This window comes from Coenobita brevimanus, chromosome 34 (genome assembly GCF_032717465.1).
Source record: "Coenobita brevimanus isolate Jiangsu-jjx chromosome 34, ASM3271746v2, whole genome shotgun sequence".
In the NCBI taxonomy this organism is placed as follows: domain Eukaryota; kingdom Metazoa; phylum Arthropoda; class Malacostraca; order Decapoda; family Coenobitidae; genus Coenobita; species Coenobita brevimanus.
This window is the reverse complement of record NC_136987.1, coordinates 6,474,283-6,497,984: the sequence shown is the minus strand read 5'-3', so window position 1 is coordinate 6,497,984 and position 23,702 is coordinate 6,474,283. Positions and strand designations below refer to the sequence as shown.

Sequence of the window (23,702 nt, the reverse complement as noted above, 5' to 3'; positions counted from 1 at the left end):
TGATTTGCTCCACTGCCTGGTTATACAAATATCCCTCAACTCCTTCCCTATTCCCCGAAAGGAAGAAGGTGGACTGCAGGAGTAGAAGTTTCCCTTAGCACTCCATTGGGTTCAGGTTCAGATGAGCCTTGGGTAGCAACTACTACTACTGTTACTGCTACTACTACTACTACTGCTGCTGCTACTACTACTACTACTAACACCACCACCGCTGCTGCTGCTACTACTACTACTATTATCATCGCCACTGCTGTTATGCAAGCGTCCCCCTACTTCCTCTCTATTCCCCGAGAAAAAGATGGTTCTCTGTTGTGTATGTGAGGCAGTGAAGTTTAATGTGATTGAAGAGTGAGGTTGTCATGTTTTGTGTTACAGTATTTATAAGCGTATAGTGCGGTATGGTTTGTGTGCTTGCGTGTGTGTGTGTGTGTGTGTGTGTGTGTGTGTGTGTGTGTGTGTGTGTGTGTGTGTGAGAGAGAGAGAGAGAGAGAGAGAGAGAGTCTAGTGTGTATATACACGTGCAGTATGTAAGTATGTATCACGTATCTAAGTATGGTGATGTGTGGGGGCCCAGGGGTGTGTCGGCAAGAGGTATGTCCAGGAGTAAAGAAACCATTGATACCAGACTGGGTTTTACCTCAGGAGAACGTCCCCGGGGGCTCCTCTCCTCGCCCGGCACCCAAACATTTCACCCCCTTACACCTTACACCTTTTCTCCTTGCCCTTGGTCTTGGCTTCCTCGTTTGACCTTGAACACCCTCATCTTTTCTCCTTGCTTCCTCCTCTGACCTTGAACACCTTGGCATCTTGTAGTTGCTTTTGGTGCTTCTGATTTTTTTAGATATTTTAAGATTGTTTTTGCTCCCCTTTCGGCCTTCCCTCTACGCATTTTACTCTCTCACTCTTCGCACCTTCCTTTTTTACCCTTGTGTTTGGCTTCCTTGGTCGACGTGAAACACCTTGGCATCTTGTTGTTTGCTTTGGTGTTTGCAGGTCTTATCTTCGAGGACTTCAGTTTTCTAGTACCCCTTCCTTCCCTCAAAACATTTCACTCCCACACTCACTATACCTTTTCCAATTGCTATTGAATTTGGCTTCCTCATTTGACCTTCATACCCTTTCTATCCTGTAGTTTTTCTTATGCTTGTGGGACATATATTCATCGGTGTAACTGTTCTAACCTTTTCTCCAAACATTTTCATCCTCTCACTCTTTACATCATTTCTCTCTGCCCCTGTGTCTGGTTTCCTTGTCTGGCCCTGATCACCTCTGTCGTCTTGTAGTTTTACGAGCATTCTTATGCTTCTTGATAGTATTCTTGTTGACTTCGTGGATCTTCTTGCACACTTTCCCCTCTCGAAACATTTCACCCCCTCTCTCTTTACACTTTTTCTTTGTCCTTGTATTTGCTTTCCTTGTTTGGCCTTGATCACTTTACCATCATGTAGTTTTCTTCTTCCCTAGTTTATGCTGCCCAGTAGTAGTATTTTTCACTAATTAATAAATGTGGGCGGTATTCATGGTGGCTTATGAGATCTTCAAACACTTTTTCTTTAGCAGGGGTAAACCAGCTCTGCTGTCGGGCCCTGCTGCGGATGTCACTGATTGCACTGCGCAGTTGACCCATGTGTGGTGTGGTGCTGTGAGGATCTGTCCCTTCTCCTCTTTGGGGCTAAGATGCGATTGACTGTGTTTGAATGGATGAGTAAATGGGGAGTGTGTCGTCCTGTCTCGGCTACCTCCCTTTCCGTGGGGGAAGCAGCCTAGGTATATAGATAGATAGATAGATACATAGATGCTGGCTTTCTTGTACAGTACCTCTTCCTTAGTACGACTATTATTCACGAGTTTATGCTTGTTACCCGTCCCCTCGTAAGATTGATTGGCTTTCTTGTATCTCGTATTTCTTGGCTTATCACACCTTCATATATTTTTTTCTCCCCAGGTCGAGTAACATACTTTGTGGGTGAGAGTAATAAATAATAAAAGGCTTCACTGTGCTTTAGGGTCCGTATATAGCACTTCCTCGTGACTAGCGCATTGATCTTCTCTTAATTTCTTGCTATAGTTCAGCATTCAAGATGAAGAGATGTTTTGGGTAAAATTAGTGTGACGCAAGTGTAGTGAAGAGACACAGACATAACACACTCATCCAACTACACATATTTCCCATTGGCAAATTTGCGACACACACACACACACACACACACACACACACACACACCTGCACATCATTTCCAGACCCACTACATATGCAATGGAGGCAACGAAGTACAATTACAACATATTCTAAGTAGTATGGGAGACCTCGTAACAATTTTTCCTATGCGATTATTTTCCGTATTGCACACCAACTTCTACGTTAGTTATATCGTCTCAACATGGATATAGTTTGCATCAATAACACGAAAGAGGACAATGAGGCATCATGTCCAGAAAAAATCGCTCAGGGAGACGTGTTACGAGACCTCCAAAGTGACTAAGAATACGAGCCATAGTCACAGCTAGAAGATCAAGTGCCATAAAAAGGAATTAAACCCTTTCTTTCAGATTCTCAGATGCTCCATTACCAAACGTTAAAGAGACATTGGATACCACTCTCTACATAGGATATAGATGAAGGGCAACTGAGAGAAACGAAGTACTGTTGCTGAGTTTAGTGCAAATTATGAGAAAATAAGGAGAAAAAGAACCAACAGCCTTGTTAGTCTGACGGGATGAAACAATGGACAATTTACGAGTATATTATTCACTCATTCCCCCTTTAATGCAGTGACGTGTTACTATGTCTTGCTGCTTCCAGACGATTTTATTCAGCTTAGGAGAGATTATCTGAACAGGAGGGATTAGATACAGCGTTCACTAATCCTTCTAGTGCCCCCTAAAACTAAGTCCTGTAGCAGTCTTTTGTGAATATTAACAAGATCGCAAGACAAGAACGAGCCAGTAATCTATAGTGCGTTTACTCTAACCTGACACTGATCTCTAACCCCTTTCAGCTCAGTCGATGGCCAAATGTAGTCAGACTGGTGGACTGATTTGAATTGTAACCAGGGAGACTCATTCCACCTTCAGAGCTAAAACTCATCCCATTTCATACAACCACAACAAAGTATTCAGGTTGTGAAAGTGGTCTAGTTCCGTCAGGTGAAGGTAAACCATCTACAGTTAGCCTGAGGTGAGATCAACAAAAGACGTAATTGTCGTTTAATTAGGCAGCCACCACATGATTTTCTTAAGCTTTGGACTGGCACTTTGAGCTGGAGGTTAAACATAAAATTGATTGACTCCTTCATTCCTGTGCTGTAGAGGGACGCCTTCCCTTGGTCGCACCGATATAACTCGCTGGTTCCACTGACTGGTTATACAAATGCCCTGCAGCTCCCTCCCTGTCCACCAAAAGGAGGATGGTGGGCTGCAGGAGGGGAGGGGGGGCAAGTTCAGCCTGCAGTCCACTTGGTTGTTAACATTTAGGTGGACCTGGGCTATGACAGTATCCATCTATCTGTCTGTCTATCTGTCTGTCTATGTATCTGTCTATATTATATGCTGTTAAAAGATGTTATTGAGTTCGGGAAAGTCCCTGTATTGGTGAAGGGTGTAATAATGGCTATATCTAAACCATCCATCTCGAACTGTTTCCTAAGCTGAAATAACCGTCTTGAGGTAACATAGGGAAGCCGATACAAGACGCCATCGGGTTCAAGGGGATAAGAGAAGTGCGAGACCGTGAGAAGTGTGGCAAAGTTAGCAGAAGAGAAATGGTGAGGAGTAAAAAGTGCAGGCAATCAGGAGGCAGTTGATGGGGGCGGGATAGGAATGCATGGCGAGGCGGTGCGTGTGAGGCATGGTGGGGCGGGACATGTGAGGGATGGTGGGGCGGGGCGTGGTGGTCGGTGCTCCCTTCTGCTTCCTGCTCCACTGACTATGAAGGGACAGGGAGTAACACAAGCCTCTGGACCGTGATGGGGAATTCAGCGAGACTTGTGGTTATTGCTACTAGATATCTGAACATGTACCAGATCAGGCAGTGAAAGTTACGACTGGTGAGGAAGATCATGCTTATTTAATATTTCAGTATGTAGTCGAAGTATTAGGTATTACAAATGTTAGAATATATAGCGAGGAAGTAAAACGGCTTGATTTGAACCTCACCAAGTAGCAGTATATTTATCAAATCATACTACAGAAAGATTACTGATACAAGGCAGCGTTCATTACTTCAACGGAACTACTAAAAATACTAATAAAAATTAGGAATGGACTATTTTCTTTTCTTAGAGATAAAATTCTTCAGCCAGACGATGATTATGTATAGCTAACTGTAATGCATATAGTAATGGTTAGCTGACCCTGCTGACCCACTAGACTTCAATTTGCTGTTAGGATTCAGTGTTTGTTATACCTTGAACCAAAATCGCATACCGTCTCACACACACCACTCCCACCACCACCACAGCTCACCATTAATGCACCACAGTCACAGCAACACATTCGCCACTACCGCACTAACCACCATCACCACATCTTACCTCGAACCACTAGTATAATCCTAAGACTGCACCATCACCACTACATCACCACCACTACCACCACCACAGACAACAATGCCACCACCACCACCACAGTTACATCTTTAACACCACCACCACCACATCCCTGACACGGCAACCACACGACACCCCTGACATCACCAACACAACCACCACAACCACACCTTCAGCACAACCACCACAAATGACTACCACTACGACCATTAAGTACTTCAGTATACCTTAGTGCAAATACATGATACAGCCTAAGATGATGTATTATTTTATTTTCGATATTTTCTTGCTAATTTTCTTACAGTTTCATTCAGATTAGGGAAGACTAATTGACCTGGAGAGATATGACACAGCCTTCATTAGTCCCTTCACTACGAGACTGTTCTGGTGCCAGCATCATTTCCACGGTGGACTTATGTCTCTCGCTACTTATACATATTATATATAAGTGTGTTTATTCATATTTAGAGAAAATGTATTGTAGTGTTGAGATAAAGCTCCAAATACCACTTCAGTGTAAGTGTGGTGTGGGAATAAGGTGAACGCTCAGACGTGCAGAGCCAGCGATTTTCGGACGTACACAGTGAGGGTGAAAGAAGGCGATAGAAGAATATGAAGTGTACATATGTTTAAGTCTTGGGGAAACATATATCCATGTTAATGTAATTAATGTAATTAATCCTGCCTTAGTGAGATGTATAATGTGCGTGTTAGGGTTGTAATACATGCTTATTCATGTATAACTCTCTGTCTCTGAGAGATGTGGTATCTCTAAATAATCTGACCTAAGCCGTTCACAGGCTGGGTAGAGAGAGGGCAGGCAGCGAATACTCTCAGCCTTCATACGAGGGAGATATGCCACTCTGATACACTCTCTTGTCGCAGCTGTATTTTTCTGTGGCAAATAAAAGGACAGAAAACACACCTGCGCCAGTTTCTGTTCACGTCAAGCTACCTCTGACTACGGTATTACCACCAAAACTCCCGCGCCTGCCGTAGCAGTGAGACTTTGTTGCGGGAAGTGCCTGCTGGGAAACTTAATCACGCCTAAGCGGCTGCAAGACCCCCCTAAACTGAATGAAATCGTCTGCTGGTCCCAGGAATAAATTTTTTTTTTTTCTGAGGACTGAAGTTTTTTTTTTTTTTTTTTTTTTATGCCTCCAGACGATTTTGTTCAGAAGGAAGGATCTCTTTTACTGAAAGGGTTAATGAAGACTGCATGTCATCCTTTTTGTTTGAAAAAAAAAAAAATCCTAAGCTGAATAAAACCTGCTGAAGTTAGAATAAATAAAATGTGACACAGGATTGAATAGGACAAGATTGACGTTTTCTTGTTCGTATTTTTAGTTAGTTGTTTTCCGGGGAGGGGCACTAACCCTCCGCCAACCCACTTGTTGTCACGTAAGGGACACGTGTTGGTTAGTTATATGGTTGCCACCCAGCGCTGTCAATGATTTCCTGGTTTACAGGAAATCATCTGGCTTGCCACTCAGTGCACAGCTACCCCCAAAACAGTACACAATCTGGGTGGATGATGGGCGCCCCCGCCTACCACCATGACGGGGGACAAGGCGACATGGAAGCGATTTGTTTGTGGTCAACCCTTAGGGGATTAAGGCGTCTGACAATAGACAGATAGACAGATAGATAGAAGAATGACGTCCTCGCACTGAAGAGATTAAGAGCTGATTCAGGTTTAAAGCTCATTTTCAAACCATTAAACTGGCTAGGACTGGACACTACTGAATAAAATCGTCAGGGATTAACCAGAATATAGTAACTGACACACACACACACACACACACACACACACACACACACACACACACACACACACACACACACACACACACAGATAAGAGTATTGCTACCTAAATTTTCTCTTTGGTGTATAAAATCATAGGGAGCTGACTAGAATAATTTGTCCAAGCTGTATCTCCTCAGTGAAAGACTCTCTCTCTCTTTCTCTTTCTCTCTCTCTCTCTCTCTCTGGTGAGTATAATCGTCAGGAGTCAGCCAGAACACCGAGTTAAGCATCTAAATTCTACCTAAGCGAATCCTGAGAGTGAGGAACCTTTTTTTTTTTTTACCTTTAATTATAAATGGGTTCTCACCTGTGAAAAAAAAAATTGCTAGGAGTTAAATAAAAAAAAATAAATAAAACCTGAAGCTGCACCATCCCAGTAAAGGAGTGAGAGAAACTATGTAATCATCTCACTAACTGGGGCTTGTCTCAGGTGAATGAAAGTGTCAGTAGTAAAATAAAATAAAATGAAGCACCAGAGTTTTACCATCCTAATGAAACAGGGAGTGTTTGTGACCCTCTGACCAAAGTAAGGTTTGTCTGGTCAGTGAAATAGCTTGGGATCAAACACAATAAAGCAAATAAGTTCTACCGTTCTTGTAACAGAGTTGAAGGGGGTTTGTAGCCTTCTCTCTCTCTCTCTCTCTCTCTCTCTCTCCAATAAAACCACCAGGAGTTAAATACAGCATTGCAACCCCTATCTCCCAACACAAGAGCTAGAGCACCTGTTGTACTGCCTGGTTATACAAACGTCCCTCAATTCTCTCCCTATCCAGCAAAGGAGGACGGGAGACACTACAACTTCTTTTACACATTTTTAAGAATAATTTTTATATTTGCCTATAATTTGTGGGGTATTTTATTTTCCATTTTAATCTATTTATTTTCCAAAGGCTTTGATTGCCCTTCGGATGAGGTAAATCTTGGAAAGGACGCGAAACCCTTGGCATTTTCTCCTATATTTTTTCCCTCGTAATTAACATTCCTGCCCTGCCTTGCCCCAGTTCAGTCTCTCTCTCTCTCTCTCTCTCTCTCTCTCTCTTGAACTGCCCAAATTCACTGCGGCGTGCAGTGCCGTTCCCCTCCCTCCCTCTCTCCCTCACCCCCCCTGTCCTCTCTCTCTCTCTCTCTCTCTCTCTCTCTCTTGGTACCCTGCTTTTTTTCTTTCATTTGCCTCCTGGTTTCTCTCTCTTCAACAACCCACTCTTTCTCTCCCTCACTACCCCTTCCCCCCCGTGTGTGTGTGTGTGTGTGTGTGTGTGTGTGTGTGTGTGTCCGTCCCCCCTTTTTTTTTGTACTGTGTTTAATTTACCTTCATTCTTCTCTCTTTTTTCAACCCATCTTTCTCTCCTACTCTCCTTCCCCCTCCACTCTCTCTCTCTCTCTCTCTCTCTCTCAGCAGGTGTGGCTGGGTGTGGTGTGGTGGGGAGGGGTAGGGTTAAAGTGAGATGGGTCAACGTGACGAGAGGTCCTCAGCATCCCGTTCACACACACACACACACACACACACACACACACACACACATACATAAACACACACACAAATATTTTCATTTCCCAATCGGTAGCCACAAAATTTCGTTCAATCCTTCCATTCACGTGTTAAACATTTCACTTTGTCAACGCTTATACTCCATTTATATTTTGAGGTGTTTTATTATGTCTATATTTTCAAAGACTTCACTGTATAAATGTTTCAAAGATTTCGCAGTACCTGTATTAATATTTCAGAGATTTCACTGTATAAATATTCCAGAGCTTTCACTGTATAAATATTTCACTCTATAAACATTCCAAAGATTTCACTTTAATATTCTAAAGATTTCACCATAAACATCTTTCAGCTCCGAACGAGTGCTATAAAAATTTTCAACTTAACCTAGCGCTAGGGATATTATCATTTTTATGGGAATGCTCCTTATGTTGAAGATTTCATGCTATCTTTTTAGGCTTTGAAGAACCTTATATATATATATATATATATATATATATATATATATATATATATATATATATATATATATATATATATATATATATATATTGAGACAGGCTTGTTCTGAGGGAACCGCAACTTATACAGGGAAAGCAATACCAGTGTTGCAACGAACAGCATATTTATTATGTCCAGACGTTTCGACATATTCATCTATGTCATCTTCAGTGGATCTAAAGAGATGAAAAAAGACCTGTAAGGTATTAATTTATTGCCAGACGCCATGTATCCCAGACGGGGTGGCCAATGGCTTAGAGTTAATTGTTTTACAGGGAGGGGCACTAATCCTCCACCAACCCCACTTGACACGTAGGGATGCCAACAGCATCTGGTGTTCCCAGGCGGTCACCCATCCAAGTACTAACCAGACCCAACGCTGCTTAACTTCGTTGATCGGACGGGAAGCGGTGTACTCAACGTGGTATGGCCGTTGTATTTAAAGTCCTAAAAGAACTATATGAGCATGAGCTCATCGTACCTACATAAAAGAGAAAACGTAGTGTTAAATTATAGGGGGGACTTAACTGCACAATATATTCAGTGGGACAGCAGACAAACAGTTGTTTAGGGCGGGTTTTCGTTTATAAATATGAATGGATTCTAGTGTTCTTAGATTCATACTGGTACATGTGTCTATTATACAGAAATTCTTGGGATCAACAGAAGTATTACAAATATATGAATGTTCCCTTACCGCTGAGTGAGGAGGGTCGCTCACAGGGAGACCTGACCTGCTCGACTGACCTCTATGCTCGTCAACCCTTAGCTTGAAAGCTCGTATTGTGCTTCCAATATACCCTGTATGGTAACTAGGGCACTTGTATTCATAAACGACTGACGAGCGGAGGGCAGTCGGTAGTCGGTCTTTGTAATGAAAAAATGATTGAATCTTAAGATCATTCTTATGAACAAATCGGAACTTTATTTGAGGATAGAAAATAGAAAAGTTATATTTCAGTGCCCTCTCTATCTTTTCTGATACAGTACCGAGAAATATATATATATATATATATATATATATATATATATATATATATATATATATATATATATACACACACACACGTGTCCATGGAAGCGGTCAATGGGCTCTGATTTGCTTACTTGAGGTATTTCGTAGTGCCTCTTCCTCTGCGATTTATTTTGCTTACTTCACCTACATATTCTTCCGCTTGTTACTGATGAAAAGTCGGTAACAAAAGTGAGAAACAACATACAATATCCAGGTTTAATATGAAAAAAATCCCTAAATGATACGACAGGATCAAGGAGTTTGTATTTGCATTATATATTTCTTCCTTTTACGTATTTTTACATTGTCAGAAGGGTTTTTATGGACCTATACGCTGCTCATTTAAACTAGGTGTAAAACTGCCATCTCTCCAGCTTGAACTCTTAACTGTAACATGAGATTAACACCTGAATAGGGTTCTATACTACTTTCACATTAACTTGGTCCAGATTTTCGTCCTTTTGCAGCTTATTTCACGTGACAGAGACACTGCTACGGCTCTACATCCTTTCCACAACACTACATTTTAACTAACATCGTATTCTTGCGTTAATCTAATGTTACAACTCAGCTTTCAAGATGAAGAGACGACAATTTGGGGCCAAGTTAGCGTAAAAAGGATATGCAGTAATCACTAAAAAGTATTATGGGAAGGATGCAAGGTCTATGTAGTATCACACTGTGCCATTGCGCTACGGAAAACAGGAAGCAAAAGGACGAAAATCCCCCTCTAGTTTAAGTGAATGAACAATAATTATGGTCTTTTCTTGGGTATAGTTGGTGTTTGTTAAATGACTACACAGTCGTGGAATCGAACCCGGCACCACCACCACAGATGCAAGAAAGAGGTGTCCTTAGATTCCTTCACCCCTGCTGCTGTTCAGGAGGCACGGTCATGAGGGTCCTTGTTATGAAGACTGTGTACGTAAAGCTGCCAATAAATAGTGTACTTTTGACCTTACTGAAACAAATGAGGGGGGAAATAAATTTGTCCTTTCTACATTCATTGCTGAAACACATGAGCGAAAAAAAGAAGTTTGGCTTTTATACACCCAGCACTGAAACACACGAAAGAAAATAAAAAACGAATGGCCTTCCTACACTCAGTACCTTGATGCTGATGGCCTGACGTAAAGGGAAACGAAGTGTAACCATTTTTATCATGTTTCTTCCGATTATCATTGAACAGGGGCTTGTTTAGACGGTCGCAGGTCCGGAGGAAGATGTCCCAAAGCACGACGCTCAATTACGGGAAAAAGTATTATGAAATTTGTTAAACTACTGAGACCATGACTCGTAGTAGCAAAAAAATGGGGCTGTGTATCATTTTGTTCTTCTGTGCTACTGATGCAGACCGATAGCAGGAGAAATTATATAAATAAACGGAAGTAAATAAAATAGCTCAAGCAGTGCTACGAAGTCTCCTGAGCTAGTGAGAATACAACTGAGGGGGTCATCAGAGGGGGTACCTCCGTCTGCCATGCCAGTAGTAAAGAAATATAAATAAAATAAAAGGGAATATTCTGGTAAAATAATAAAATAAACAAATCGCTAAAAGAGTGGCGTTACGAAGCCTCCAGTGCCACCGCGGGTACAGCTGAAGGTAACGTCAAGATAGGGTACAGCCCCGTTCAGTTAAAGTCATGTGGAGGCAACTGTAGCGGATACGTGCAATTTGCTGCCTCGGCGTACAGTAAGGGACAAAGGTTCGAATAATCTCTTCTGCTTCATACTTTCCTCTGCTGGCTAATATCCCTAAGCTGAGAGAAGCTTGGTATGTTTCTCTGGCCATAGTTAATTCTCTACACGATGCGCCAGGGAGGAAAGCAATGGACATGCCATAAATGTGATGCAGACGCAATGGAAAAGCAGGCGAGCGTTTGTCCCTGCCTGTACAAGCGAGCCGGTGCCGGGAAATACGTGATTTGCAAGTAGCGGGGCAAGAAATATTTTGCACTGGCGAGTTTGCATGGAACTAATTTCGACAAAGAGCAAAATGCCTTTCTGCAAATTTGGCTGATGCATAAGAATTTCACAAGTTTGAATGGTTTGGCTTTGGCTGAACTCAGAGTGGAAGAAATGAAATAAAAAATGGCCAACTAAAAAATCTTAGTTTTAAAGTAAAGCACGAAAGGGAATGAGGCTTTCAAAGGTCATACTTTAACGTCATGTAGCTTCTCCCCCTCTCCTCCCCCCGTTGATGGAGGGGAAGGGGAGAGATGGAGGGGTGGATAGGAGGGAGGAGGAGGGGAAGGGGAAGTCTGGGAATGGGGTGAGGTGAGGGAAAGGGGAAACAGATGAAAGGGGAAGCAGAGAAGGGAGATAGACCTGAGGGAAAGAAGTGGAAGTAAAGAGAGGAGAAAGTGGGGTGGAATAGCAAAAGAGACTAGGGAGAGGAAAGGGTGAGGAAGCTGGAGGCTGTGTCAGGATAGGGAAGGGAGGATGTGGGAAGGGATTATAAGATACGGACAGAGAAGAGAGGGTGGATAGAGAGTGTTAGGGACAAAGGAGGGTTAGGGAACGGGAGAGGAGGCCAGGAGCAGCAAAGGTAAAGTGGGTGGCAGAGAAGCTTAGGAACAGGAAAGAAGGGCATGGGATGGGAGGGTAAGTTAGGGAAAATGTGTTGGGATGTGAGGGTAGGGCAGGGATAGAGAAGGATGGTGGAATGGGAGGATAGATTAAGGACGGACAAAGCAAGGGGATGGGTTGGCTAGGAAGAGGAAAGGACGGGAAAGAAAAGCAGGAGAGAGTATGAAGAAGCCAGACTCAGAATGAATAGTAAGATAAGATAAGGATATGAAAAATAAAGGGATGTAAGGAAGACTAGGACGAGAAGGTTTGATGGATGGAATGGTAGGCTTGGAATATGGGAGGGAGGGAAGTCAGGAGGCTTGACAAAGGATAGGGAAGGGAAGGTGGATGGGAGGAATATGAGAGGGAGGTGTGTGTGTGTGTGTGTGTGTGTGTGTGTGTGTGTGTGTGTGTGTGTGTGTGTGTGTGTACTTTAGAGACTGAGGTATGTATACACTCCATTATCTGGACATGAAAAGTAAAGTGGTCATGTGTAAGGAACCACTGTACTGGTGTACACATACCCAAACGAGGACATACATGTATGTACAGACGTCGGAATAATTTCGTTTCCTTTTCTGTGGACTAAGGCGTTTGTAACACTGCTCGATGGAGAGCTACCCCCTCCTCCTCCCTTCCTCATAGTACCACACTCCCACCCAACCCTCCCTACTTTTCTCTCCGACCCCATAACTCCATCCGGTACCCTCCATGCTCTCGCTCACAGCCAGCTAGGGGTTTCTGTACTTCAAGCACCTCTCTAATTACGTATAGTCCGAACAACTAATAAAAAAATAATACAGTATATACATAAACAAAGTTAGGGAAAATTTACTGCACTGAGAGAGACAGAGACAGAGACAGAGAGTTAAAAGACAGGGAGCGACAGGCCGAGAGGGAGAGCGAGTGGAATAATGAGAAATGAGAGGGCAGTTACAGAGAAAATAAAAAGGGGAGAGGCAAGGAGAGAACAACGAGAGTTAAGAGACAAAGGGTGAGAAGAAGAGACGGTGAGAGGTGAAATGAAATTCAAGCAGTGTGAAAGGGAAAGAGAAAAGGGTGATGTGAATTGGAAGGCTGGGAGACAGGAAGCAGAGACAAAAGGGGAGACAGCTGAGAGAAAATTGGAATGGACCAAACATAGAAATAGGGATAACAAAAGGAGAAAGTGGGAAAGACAGCTACGGAACGGAATACTGAGAACGATATGAGAAAAATTAGAAAAGAAGACAAGGTAACGGGGAGGAGGAAGAAAGTGCGTTATTATGGCAATGACGCAGGGAAAGAACTAAGACGAAAGCATTGAGAATGACATTCAAGTGAAAAGGGAGGAAGAGAAATAGAGAAATTAGAGAAATTTGCGGAGAGAAAGTAGAGATTACGGATGGGAAGAAAATAGGTTAATTTTTAGGGCAAGAAAGGGGAGGGGGATGTTAAGAAGGAAAGACAAGGGGAGGGGGATGTTAAGAAGGAAAGACAAGGGGAGGGAGAGGAAGGGAGGGAAAGACAGTGGGAAGAGCGGATTGAAAGAGATTTCGGGTGACAGGGAGCGACGGAGAGAGGGAGAGAAAAAGGAGCATGCAGTTATTACTGGGGAAAGAAAGCAATGAAGGAAATGGGTTCAGTACAAGTAAAGAAATACGGAGAGAGTAATGGAGAAAAAAAGGTAACACATGACAACTGAAAAAATAAGGCAAAGTTGTGACAGGAAAGGAGAAAGAAGAGTGAGGTAAGGAGGGAGTGACTAAGGGGGAGACAGACGAAGGAAAGGCGAGAGGGAGGAAGGTAGGGACCGAGAAGATACCTATAAAGAAAGAGGAAGGAGGGAAAAGGAAACTGGTGATGAGACAAAGGATCCAGAGAGAGAGATGGGGGGGGGGAGGGGCAGTGCACAGACAGGCACAGACAGATAGGTCGACAAATGTTCAGAAAGTGTGCGTTTGTGAGTACGTGTGTGTGTGTGTGTGTGTGTGTGTGTGTGTGTGTGTGTGTGTGTGTGTGTGTGTGTGTGTGTGCGCGTGTGTGTGTGTGTGTGTGCGCGCGCGCGTGTCACTTCTATAACATTGTTCCATTTTTTCACCTGCGTGTTTTCCTCTTCTCTGCTTCAGTTTCTCCTCTCACTTTTCTTATCAGCATTTCTCCTGATTGTTCTTACCATTCCAAGTCTCTCTCTCTCTCTCTCTCTCTCTCTCTCTCTCTCTCTCTCTCTCTAGGAATAAAGAGATTGTTCTCACAGTCTATGTCTCCTTAATACGGCCACTTCCTAAGTTGCTATGGAATTTTGGTCGCTTGAAAAAGACATACGTCGACTTAAAAAGAGTTCAGGAGACTAAGGTGTTAGGTTCGCCTGAGGACTGTGGGACTTTTTTAGTAGAAACTCATAGACTACGAGGTCAGTTCATTAAAGTGTTTAAAATCTGAATGGGTTTCACAATCATTACGTAGAAAGATACTTACTATTAACACGGACTCGGTACACAACCATGGCTGGAAGCCGTAAATGAGAAAATTTACCAACAGAATTACGTGAAAACTTTTTCACTTGCATGATCTGCTCCACATGGAACTGACTCAACATGGACGTTGTTAACAGTAGAGAAGTTTAAGGGATTCATCGGCAGGATCTTACACTAAAATAAATGTGAACTGGATATGCATTCCCAGGCAAACAAGAAATATCTCCACGGTATTGGCTGCATAGTCATGATCCTAACTTTTCCTTGTAACTCCTCTCTCTCACTCTGTGTGTGTGTGTGTGTGTGTGTGTGTGTGTGTGTGTGTGTGTGTGTAAGGGGTGTCTACTATCGCAATATTTAATCACAGCAGATTTATTCTCTCTCTCTCTCTCTCTCTCTCTCTCTCTCTCTCTCTCTCTCTCTCTCTCTCTCTCTCTCTCTCTCTCTCTCTCTCTCTCTCTCACACACACACACACACACACACACACACACACACACACACACACACACAGTGTGGTAAACCTTCCACTCCCCCCCTGTGGCGGGGGGGACACAATCTGGCCGCAGTATGGGGTGGTACTACTACTCTGCGGCCAGGTTGTGTTAGGAAGAATACTGGCACCGTATTCCCTGCGTGTCGTAAAAGGCGACTAAAAGGGGTGGGGTGAAGGGACTAGGGACACCCTCCTCCATTTTTTAGTTCCTAAAAAGAGACAGGCCAGAGAAAGAGATGGGGGATGGAGTTATCCCCGTACCCTGAAGATTGGGTCTATGAATGTGCGTGGATGTAGTACGGCTGAGGCTTAAAGGGAGGAGATTGGAAGAATGTTTATGAGAAGAAAGTTGGATGTGTTAGCTTTGAGTGATACAAGATGAAAGGGAAGGGTGAGTCTATGTTTGGAAATGTGAATGGAAGATTGTCAGGTGCTGATAGAGGAAGGGCAAGAGAAGGTGTGGCCTTGTTAGTGAGTCCGGAAGTACAGAAGTGTGTGACTGAATGGAAGGAGGTGTCATCGAGACTGATGTGGGTGAAAGCGAAATTTGAACGTGAGTTGTGAGTGTTTGTGAGTGCATATGGGCCTGGTAGTGAAAAGGATGAAGAAGTCAGGGAGTCCTTCTGGAATGATGTTGATGCGTGTCTGCAGAGTTTGGGAGCAAATGTGAATGTGGTAATGATGGGAGATCTGAATGCTAGAGTGGGAAATGTAGCAGTTGAAGGTGTAGTTGGTATGCATGGTGTGCCTGGAAGAAATGAAAATGGGGAACGAATGATAGGGATGTGTGTTGAGCGAGAGATGGTGATTGGAAATACCCTGTTCGAGAAGCAAGATATTTACAAGTATACATGGGTCCCCCCTGTGGCGGGGGGGACACAACCTGGCCGCATTATGGGGTGGTACTACTACTCTGCGGCCAGGTTGTGTTAGGAAGAATACTGCCACCGTATTCCCTGCGTGTCGTAAAAGGCGACTAAAAGGGGCGGGGTGAGGGGACTAGGGACCCCCTCCTCTGTTTTTTAGTTCCTAAAAAGAGACAGGCCAGAGAAAGGGATGGGGGATGGAGTTATCCCCGTACCCTGAAGATTGGGTCTATGAATGTGCGTGGATGTAGTACGATTGAGGCTAAAAGGGAGGAGACTGGGAGAATGTTTGTGAGAAGAAAGTTGGATGTGTTAGCTTTGAGTGAAACGAAGATGAAAGGGAAGGGGAATCTATGTTTGGAAGTGTGAATGGAAGATTGTCAGGTGTTGATAGAGGAAGGGCAAGAGAAGGTGTGGCCTTGTTAGTGAGTCCGGAAGTACAGCAGTGTGTGATTGAATGGAAGGAGGTGTCATCGAGACTGATGTGGGTGAAAGCGAAATTTGAACGTGAGTTGTGGGTGTTTGTGAGTGCATATGGGCCTGGTAGTGAAAGGGATGAACAAGAGAGGGAGTCTTTCTGGAATGATGTTGATGAGTGTCTGCAGGGTTTTGGAGCGAATGTGAATGTGGTAATGATGGGAGATCTGAATGCTAGAGTGGGAAATGTAGCAGTTGAAGGCGTAGTTGGTATGCATGGTGTGCCTGGAAGAAATGAAAATGGGGAACGAATGATAGCGATGTGTGTTGAGCGAGAGATGGTGATTGGGAATACGCTGTTTGAGAAGAAAGATATTTATAAGTATACATGGGTGAGACAGGAGGGTGGAAGGGTTGTTGATAGAGCTTTGATGGACTATGTGGTTGTGTCTAGGAATGTAATAGGAAGATTGTTGGATGTGAGAGTTCTAAGAGGGGAGGGTGGAGGTGTGTCTGACCACTACCTGGTGGAGGGAAAGTTAAGAGTAGGTAAGAGATGGGTGAGAGCTAGGAGGGTTGGATGTGGCAGGGAGGTTTTGAAAGTGAGTGAGTTGGATAAAAGAGAGAAAAAGATAGAGTATCAGGAGAAACTGAAAGATGAGTGGAACGCAGTGAAAGATTGGGAAAATGGCAGCGTGGAGGAGGAATGGCAGTTGTTTAAGAGTGCTGTGGTGGGGCATGCAGAAGAGGTGTGTGGTGTGAGACGTGTGGGTGGTGGTGTAAGAAAAGGAAGTGAATGGTGGTGCGAGGAAGTAAGTATGGCTGTCGCCGAGAAGAGACGTGCATATGAAGTGTGGCTGCAGAGGAAGGATGAGATGTCATATGAAAGGTATAAGGAAAAGAGGAATAGAGCGAGAAGGGCTGTGCGTGATGCTAAAGTGGCAGCAGATGAGAGGTGGGGTAGGCGGCTTACAGAGAATTTTCAACAGAATAAGAAAATGTTTTGGAAGGAGGTGAAAAGGGTGCGAAAGGGAGAGTCTGGGAAGGAAGAACGAGTAAAAGCAGAGGATGGAAGGATGTTAATTGAGATGGATGCAGTAAGGAAGAGATGGGCAGAGTATTTTGAAAGATTATTAAATGTAGAGGAGGAAAGGGTGGCTGAGATTGTGGCGGATGGAAGGGTGCAAGGAATAAATGTGTTGGGAGAGTTGAATGATTCTTTGATCACGAAGGAGGAAGTGGAGAAGGCAGTAAAGGAGATGAAAACAGGGAAAGCTGCAGGTATGGATGGGTGTGCTGTGGAATGCCTGAAGGGTGGTGGAGTGACTATTGTTGACTGGTTAGTAAGATTGTTGAATGTGTGCTTTGAGAAAGGTATGGTGCCAATTGACTGGGCAAGTGCTTGTGTGGTCCCGTTGTATAAAGGCAAGGGTGATAAGTATGAATGTACTAGCTTTAGGGGTATAAGTCTGTTGAGTGTTGTAGGTAAGGTGTATGGTAGAGTGTTAATTATGAGAGTTAGAGAGGGTACAGAGGGAGTGATTAGTGATGAGCTTTAGGAGAGGGAGGGGATGCGTTGATCAGGTGTTTGCTGTGAGACAAGTGTGTGAAAAGTATTTAGCAAAAGGCAAGGATGTGTTTTGGGCATTTATGGATTTAGAGAAAGCGTATGATAGAATTGATAGGGAGGCTTTGTGGACTGTTTTAAGATTGTATGGACTTGATGGTAGGTTACTAAAAGGGGTGAAAAGTTTTTATGTAAATAGTAGAGCATGTGTAAGAGTGGGAAATGCTGTGAGTGATTGGTTTCCCGTGAGAGTGGGGCTGCGACAGGGATGTGTGATGTCGCCTTGGTTGTTTAATATTTACATGGATGGTGTTGTAAGGGAGGTGAATGCAAGAGTTTTAGGTGGTCTGAGTCTGGTAAATGTTGATGGTGGAGATTGGAATCTGAAGCAGCTGCTGTTTGCAGATGATACTGCACTGGTGACTGATTCAGAGGAGAGATTGAGACAGTTGGTAGAGGAGTTTGGAAGGGTGTGTGAAAGGAGGAATTTGAAAGTAAATGAGAATAAGAGTAAAGTGATGAAGTGTACGAGGTTGATAGATGGTAGGGGGATGAATATAGTTTTGAATGGTGAGTTGCTTGAGGAGGTAGATTGTTTTAAATATCTAGGGTCACATGTTGCTGTGGATGGAAGAATAGATGCAGAAGTGAAGTTTAGAATAAATGAAGTAGGAAAGGTGCTGGGAGGAATGAAAAAAGTGTTTAAATGTCGTTCGCTTAGAATGTTTGTAAAGAGAAGGCTGTATGAGGGTGTTGTGGTACCGACTGCATTATATGGGTCTGAAACATGGAATATGGGTGTAGCAGAGAGGAAAAGTTTGAATGTAATGGAGATGAGGTGTCTGAGGAGTATGTGTGGAGTGACGCGTATGGATAGGGTGCGAAATGATGAAGTGCGAAGGAGAACTGGAGTTGTTCAGGAGATGGCTGGTAGAGTTGAGCAGAGGGTGTTGCGATGGTTTGGGCATATGGAGAGAATGGATAATGAGCGATTGGTGAAAAAGATAACTAGATCTGATGTGAGAGGTGTAAGGCTGAGAGGAAGACCACGAATAGGATGGATGGACAGTGTGAAGAGAGCGCTGGATGCGAGAGGGATGTCTGTTGAGCAAGGAAGAGTGGCTGTGCGTGACAGAAATAAATGGAGAGAAATTGTGAATAAGTGATGGCGCAGCCCTGAGGGGATATTCTCCCGCATTTGGTCTGATCAGCTAGTCAGGTCAGGTGCGGGTAAGGGGATGGGTATGTTATGATGTGGCAGGGGTAAACCAGTTCTGCTGTCGGGCCCTGCTGCGGATGTCACTGATTGCATTGCGCAGTTGACCCTTGTGCGGTGTGGTGCGGTGAGGATCTGTCCGTTCTCCCCTTTGGGGCTAAGATGTGAATGAATGTGTTTGAATGGATGAGTAAATGGAGAGTGTGTCGTCCTGTCTCGGCTACCTCCCTTTCCTTGGGGGAAGCAGCCTAGGTATATAGATAGATAGATAGATACATGGGTGAGACAGGAGGGTGGAATGGTTGTGGATACTATGTGGTTGTGTCTAGGAATGTAATAGGAAGATTGTTGGATGTGAGAGTTCTGAGAGGGGAGGGTGGAGGTATGTCTACCTGGTGGAGGGAAAGTTAACAGTAGGTAAGAGATGGGTGAGAGCTAGGAGGGTTAGGTGTGGCAGGGAGGTTTTGAAAGTGAGTTGGATAAAAGAGAGAAAATGATAGAGTATCAGGAGAAATTGAAAGATGAGTGGAACGCAGTGAAAGATCAGGAAAATGGCAGTGTGGAGGAGGAATGGCAGTTGTTTAAGACTGCTGTGGTGGGGCATGCAGAAGAGGTGTGTGGTGTGAGATGTGTGGGTGGTGGTGTAAGAAAAGGAAGTGAATGGTGGTGCGAGGAAGTACGTATGGCTGTGGCTGAGAAGAGACATCCATATGAAGTGTGGCTGCAGAGGAAGGATAAGGAGTCATATGAGAGGTATAAGGAAAAGAGGAATAGGGCGAGAAGGGCTGTGCATGATGCTGAAGTGGCAGCAAATGAAAGGTGGGGTAGGCGGCTTACAGAGAATTTTCAACAGAATAAGAAAATGTTCCGGAAGGAGGTGAAAAGGGTGCGAAAGGGAGAGTCTGGGAAGGAAGAGCGAGTAAAAGCAGAGGATGGAAGGATGTTAATTGAGATGGATGCAGTAAGGAAGAGATGGGCAGAGTATTTTGAAAGATTGTTAAATGTAGAGGAGGAAAGGGTGGCTGAGATTGTGGCGGATGGAAGGGTGCAAGGAATAAATGTGTTGGGAGAGTTGAATGATTCTTTGATCATGAAGGAGGAAGTGGAGAAGGCAGTAAAGGAGATGAAAACAGGGAAAGATGCACATATTGTTGGGTGTGCTATGGAATGCCTGAAGGGTGGTGGAGTGACTATTGTTGACTGGTTAGTAAGATTGTTGAATGTGTGCTTTGTGAAAGGTATGTGTGCTAATTGACTGAGCAAGTGCCTGTGTGGTCCTGTTGTATAAAGGCAAGGGTGATAAATATGAATGTACTAGCTTTAGGGGTATAAGTCTGTTGAGTGTTGTAGGTAAGGTGTATGGTAGATTGTTAATTATGAGAGTTAGAGAGGGTACAGAGGGAGTGATTGGTGATGAGCAGTGTGACTTTAGGAGAGGGAGTGGATGCTTGGGTCAGGTGTTCGCTGTGAGACAAGTGTGTGAAAAGTATTTAGTGAAAGACACGGATATGTTTTGGGCATTCATGGATTTAGAGAAAGCTTATGATAGAATTGATAGGGAGGCTTTGTGGACTCTTTCAAGATTGTATGGACTTGATGGTAGGTTACTAAAAGGGGTGAAAAGTTTTTATGTAAATAGTAGAGCGTGTCTAAGAGTGGGAAATGCTGTGAGTGATTGGTTTCCCATGAGAGTGTGGCTGCGACAGGGATGTGTGATGTTGCCTTGGTTGTTTAATATTTATATGGATTGTGTTGTAAGGGAGGTGAGTGCAAGAGTGTTAGGTGGAGGTCTGAGTTTGGTGAATGTTGATGGTGGAGAGTGGAATCTGACGCAGCTGCTGTTTGCAGATGATACTGCACTGGTGGCTGATTCAGAGGAGAGATTGAGACAGTTGGTAGAGGAGTTTGGAAGGGTGTGTGAAAGGAGGAAATTGAAAGTAAATGAGAATAAGAGTAAAGTGACGTGTACGAGGTTGGTAGATGGTAGGGGGATGAATATAGTTTAGAATGGTGAGTTGCTTGAGGAGGTAGAGTGTTTTAAATATTTAGGGTCACATGTTGCTGTGGATGGAAGAATAGATGCAGAAGTGAAGTTTAGAATGAATGAAGTAGGTAAGGTGCTGGGAGGAATGAAAAAGTGTTTAGATGTCGTTCGCTTAGAATGGATGTAAAGAGAAGGCTGTATGAGGGTGTTGTGGTACCGACTGCATTATATGGGGCTGAAACATGGAATATGGGTGTAGCAGAGAGGAAAAGTTTGAATGTAATGGAGATGAGGTGTCTGAGGAGTATGTGTGGAGTGACGCGTATGGATCGAGTGTGATATGATGAAGCGCGAAAGAGAACTGGAGTTGTTCGGGAGATGGCTGGTAGAGTTGAGCAGAGGGTGTTGCGATGGTTTGGGCATATGGAGAGAATGGATAATGAGCGATTGGTGAATAAGATAACTAGATCTGATGTGAGAGGTGTAAGGCTGAGAGGGAGACCACGAATAGGATGGATGGACAGTGTGAAGAGAGCGCTGGATGCGAGAGGGATGTCTGTTGAGCAAGGAAGAGTGGCTGTGGTGACAGAAATAAATGGAGAGAAATTGTGAATGAATAAATGATGATGCAGCCCTGAGGGGATATTCTCCCACATTTGGTTTGATTAGCTAGTCTGGTCAGGTGCGGATAAGGGGATGGGTCTATTATGATGTGGCAGGGGTAAACCAGCTCTGCTGTCGGGCCCTGCTGCTGATGTCACTGATTGCACTGCGCAGTTGACCCTTGTAGGGTGTGATGCTGTGAGGATCTGTCCCTTCTCCCCTTTGGGGCTAAGATGTGAATGAATGTGTTTGAATGGATGAGTAAATTGCGAGTGTGTCGTCCTGTCTCGGCTACCTCCCTTTCCTTGGGGGAAGCAACCTAGGTATACTGTATAGATAGAGATTTCTTTATTAGTTGTTCGGACTACACGTAATGGGGTGCTTCTGAAAAAGCCTAGTATTCCGGTAGCTGTCACTACCATTGGGACAAACAGAGTCCCCGCGCTCTTTAAAAAGGATATTTTTCTTAGTTAAATTTCTGCACTGTTGTGTGAAACTGTGAAATATAGTAATGTCATATACCGTAATATAAATAATACAAATAGAACACGTATATATAACGTAGCGTGAATTGTTTATATTTATCATAAACGGAAATTAAAATATCATTGATGGAATATGATGGTCCTATATTATTTAATTCTGCTACATTTAGTGCAAGTTAGGTTCTTAAAACATAGTTTGATCAGACTGTAAATTACGCATAGTAGGTATCTTGACTCATTCAGTCTCTATGTGGGCAGAAATTTAATGCTGAGTAAATACTGGGACTCAACATTATGCTCACTCACTTCACGCATGCGCTCAAGACAGTCCGGTGTTTAAGTTTTTTCACACGATATTTGTTTTCAAAACAAACGCACTAGGGCTAATGCTTAAAATAATACAATTTAGACTAGGCTACTTGTGGTCTGGTTAGGTTAGATAAAGTAAGGTACTGTAATTGCTTTGGAGGGTCTGAGGGGGCAACACCACAGCCTTCTCAAACCGTGGCAACACGGGTCTTGTGGTGTGCATGGGTGAAGGGAGTGAGCAAAATGTTGGGTCCCAGTATTTACTCAACATTTAATTTCTGCCCACAAAGAGACTGAATGATTCAAGACACCCAATAGGCGCAATTTACAGTCTGAACAAACTGTGTATTAAGAACCTAACTTGCACTAAATGTAGCAGAAATGAAATAATATAGGACCACTGAAATGGCGGGTTGCCATCGTATTCCATCAATAATATTTTAATATCCGTTTTATGTATATAAACAATTCACGCTACGTTATATATATACGTGTGTTCTATTTGTATTATTTATATTACAGTATATGACATTACTATGGTTCACTGTTTCACGCAACAGTGTAGATATTTATCAAAGAAAAATATACTTATTAAACAGCATGGGGAATGTGTTTGTCCCAATGGTGGTGACATCTACCGGAATACTTGCTTTGAATGCACCTCATTAGAGAGGTGCTTGAAGTTAAGAAACCCCTAGCTGGCTGTGAGCGAGAGTATGGAGAGTACCTGGTGGGGTTATGGGGTAGGAGAGAAAAATGGGGGGGTTGGGTGGGAGTGTGGGACTATGAGGAAGGGAGGAGGAGGGGGTAGCTCTCCATCGAGCAGTGTTACAAACACGGAATAGGAAACGAACTTATTCCGACGTCTGTACATTTATATTTATGCATGTGATAAAATGTGTACATGTGAGCGTTGGCATGACTGAGTACAGTCACTCATAAAAGTTCGTGGGGGTCCGTGTGTGTGTGGGCCTGTGCAGTTCCCACCCCTTTCTGGACGGCGAGTCTGTATAACGACGTGACTACACACACACCCATACACACGGCAAAGCAGTGACGTTGATGTAATAAAGTAAGAAAGGATTATGTTTGTCATGTATTGGCGGTAGCCATAAACAATTACATATTCAATGTGTATGATAAGATATGAAGACTGGAGCCCCATCAATGTCTAAGTTTTCATTAAAGAAGTGGGTAGTGACGACGGTAGTGTAGGTCGAGACGCATTCGAATAGTTTCGAAAATTTACTTCGTATCCACATGAATAATGTTGTAAACCATTAAGAGCTAAAAGCACACAGTATCTACCATTAACGTTGGTTAGCATATCTTCGTCATTTATTCCTTCAAAAATCCAATGAAAACCAAATCTGAA

General features: G+C 43.5%; 1 protein-coding gene and 1 non-coding gene across 2 annotated transcripts in view; both read right to left on the bottom strand.

Annotated features, from left to right (window-relative positions):
* Positions 1 to 23,702, bottom strand: part of LOC145396090 (protein O-mannosyl-transferase TMTC1-like) — a 170,788-nt gene that overhangs the window by 124,329 nt on the left and 22,757 nt on the right. The gene's annotated exons all lie outside the window — the stretch shown is intronic.
* On the bottom strand, positions 8,664 to 8,782 carry LOC145396120 (5S ribosomal RNA). The gene has a single exon (XR_013896730.1). It is a non-coding gene; the product is annotated as a 5S ribosomal RNA (ribosomal RNA).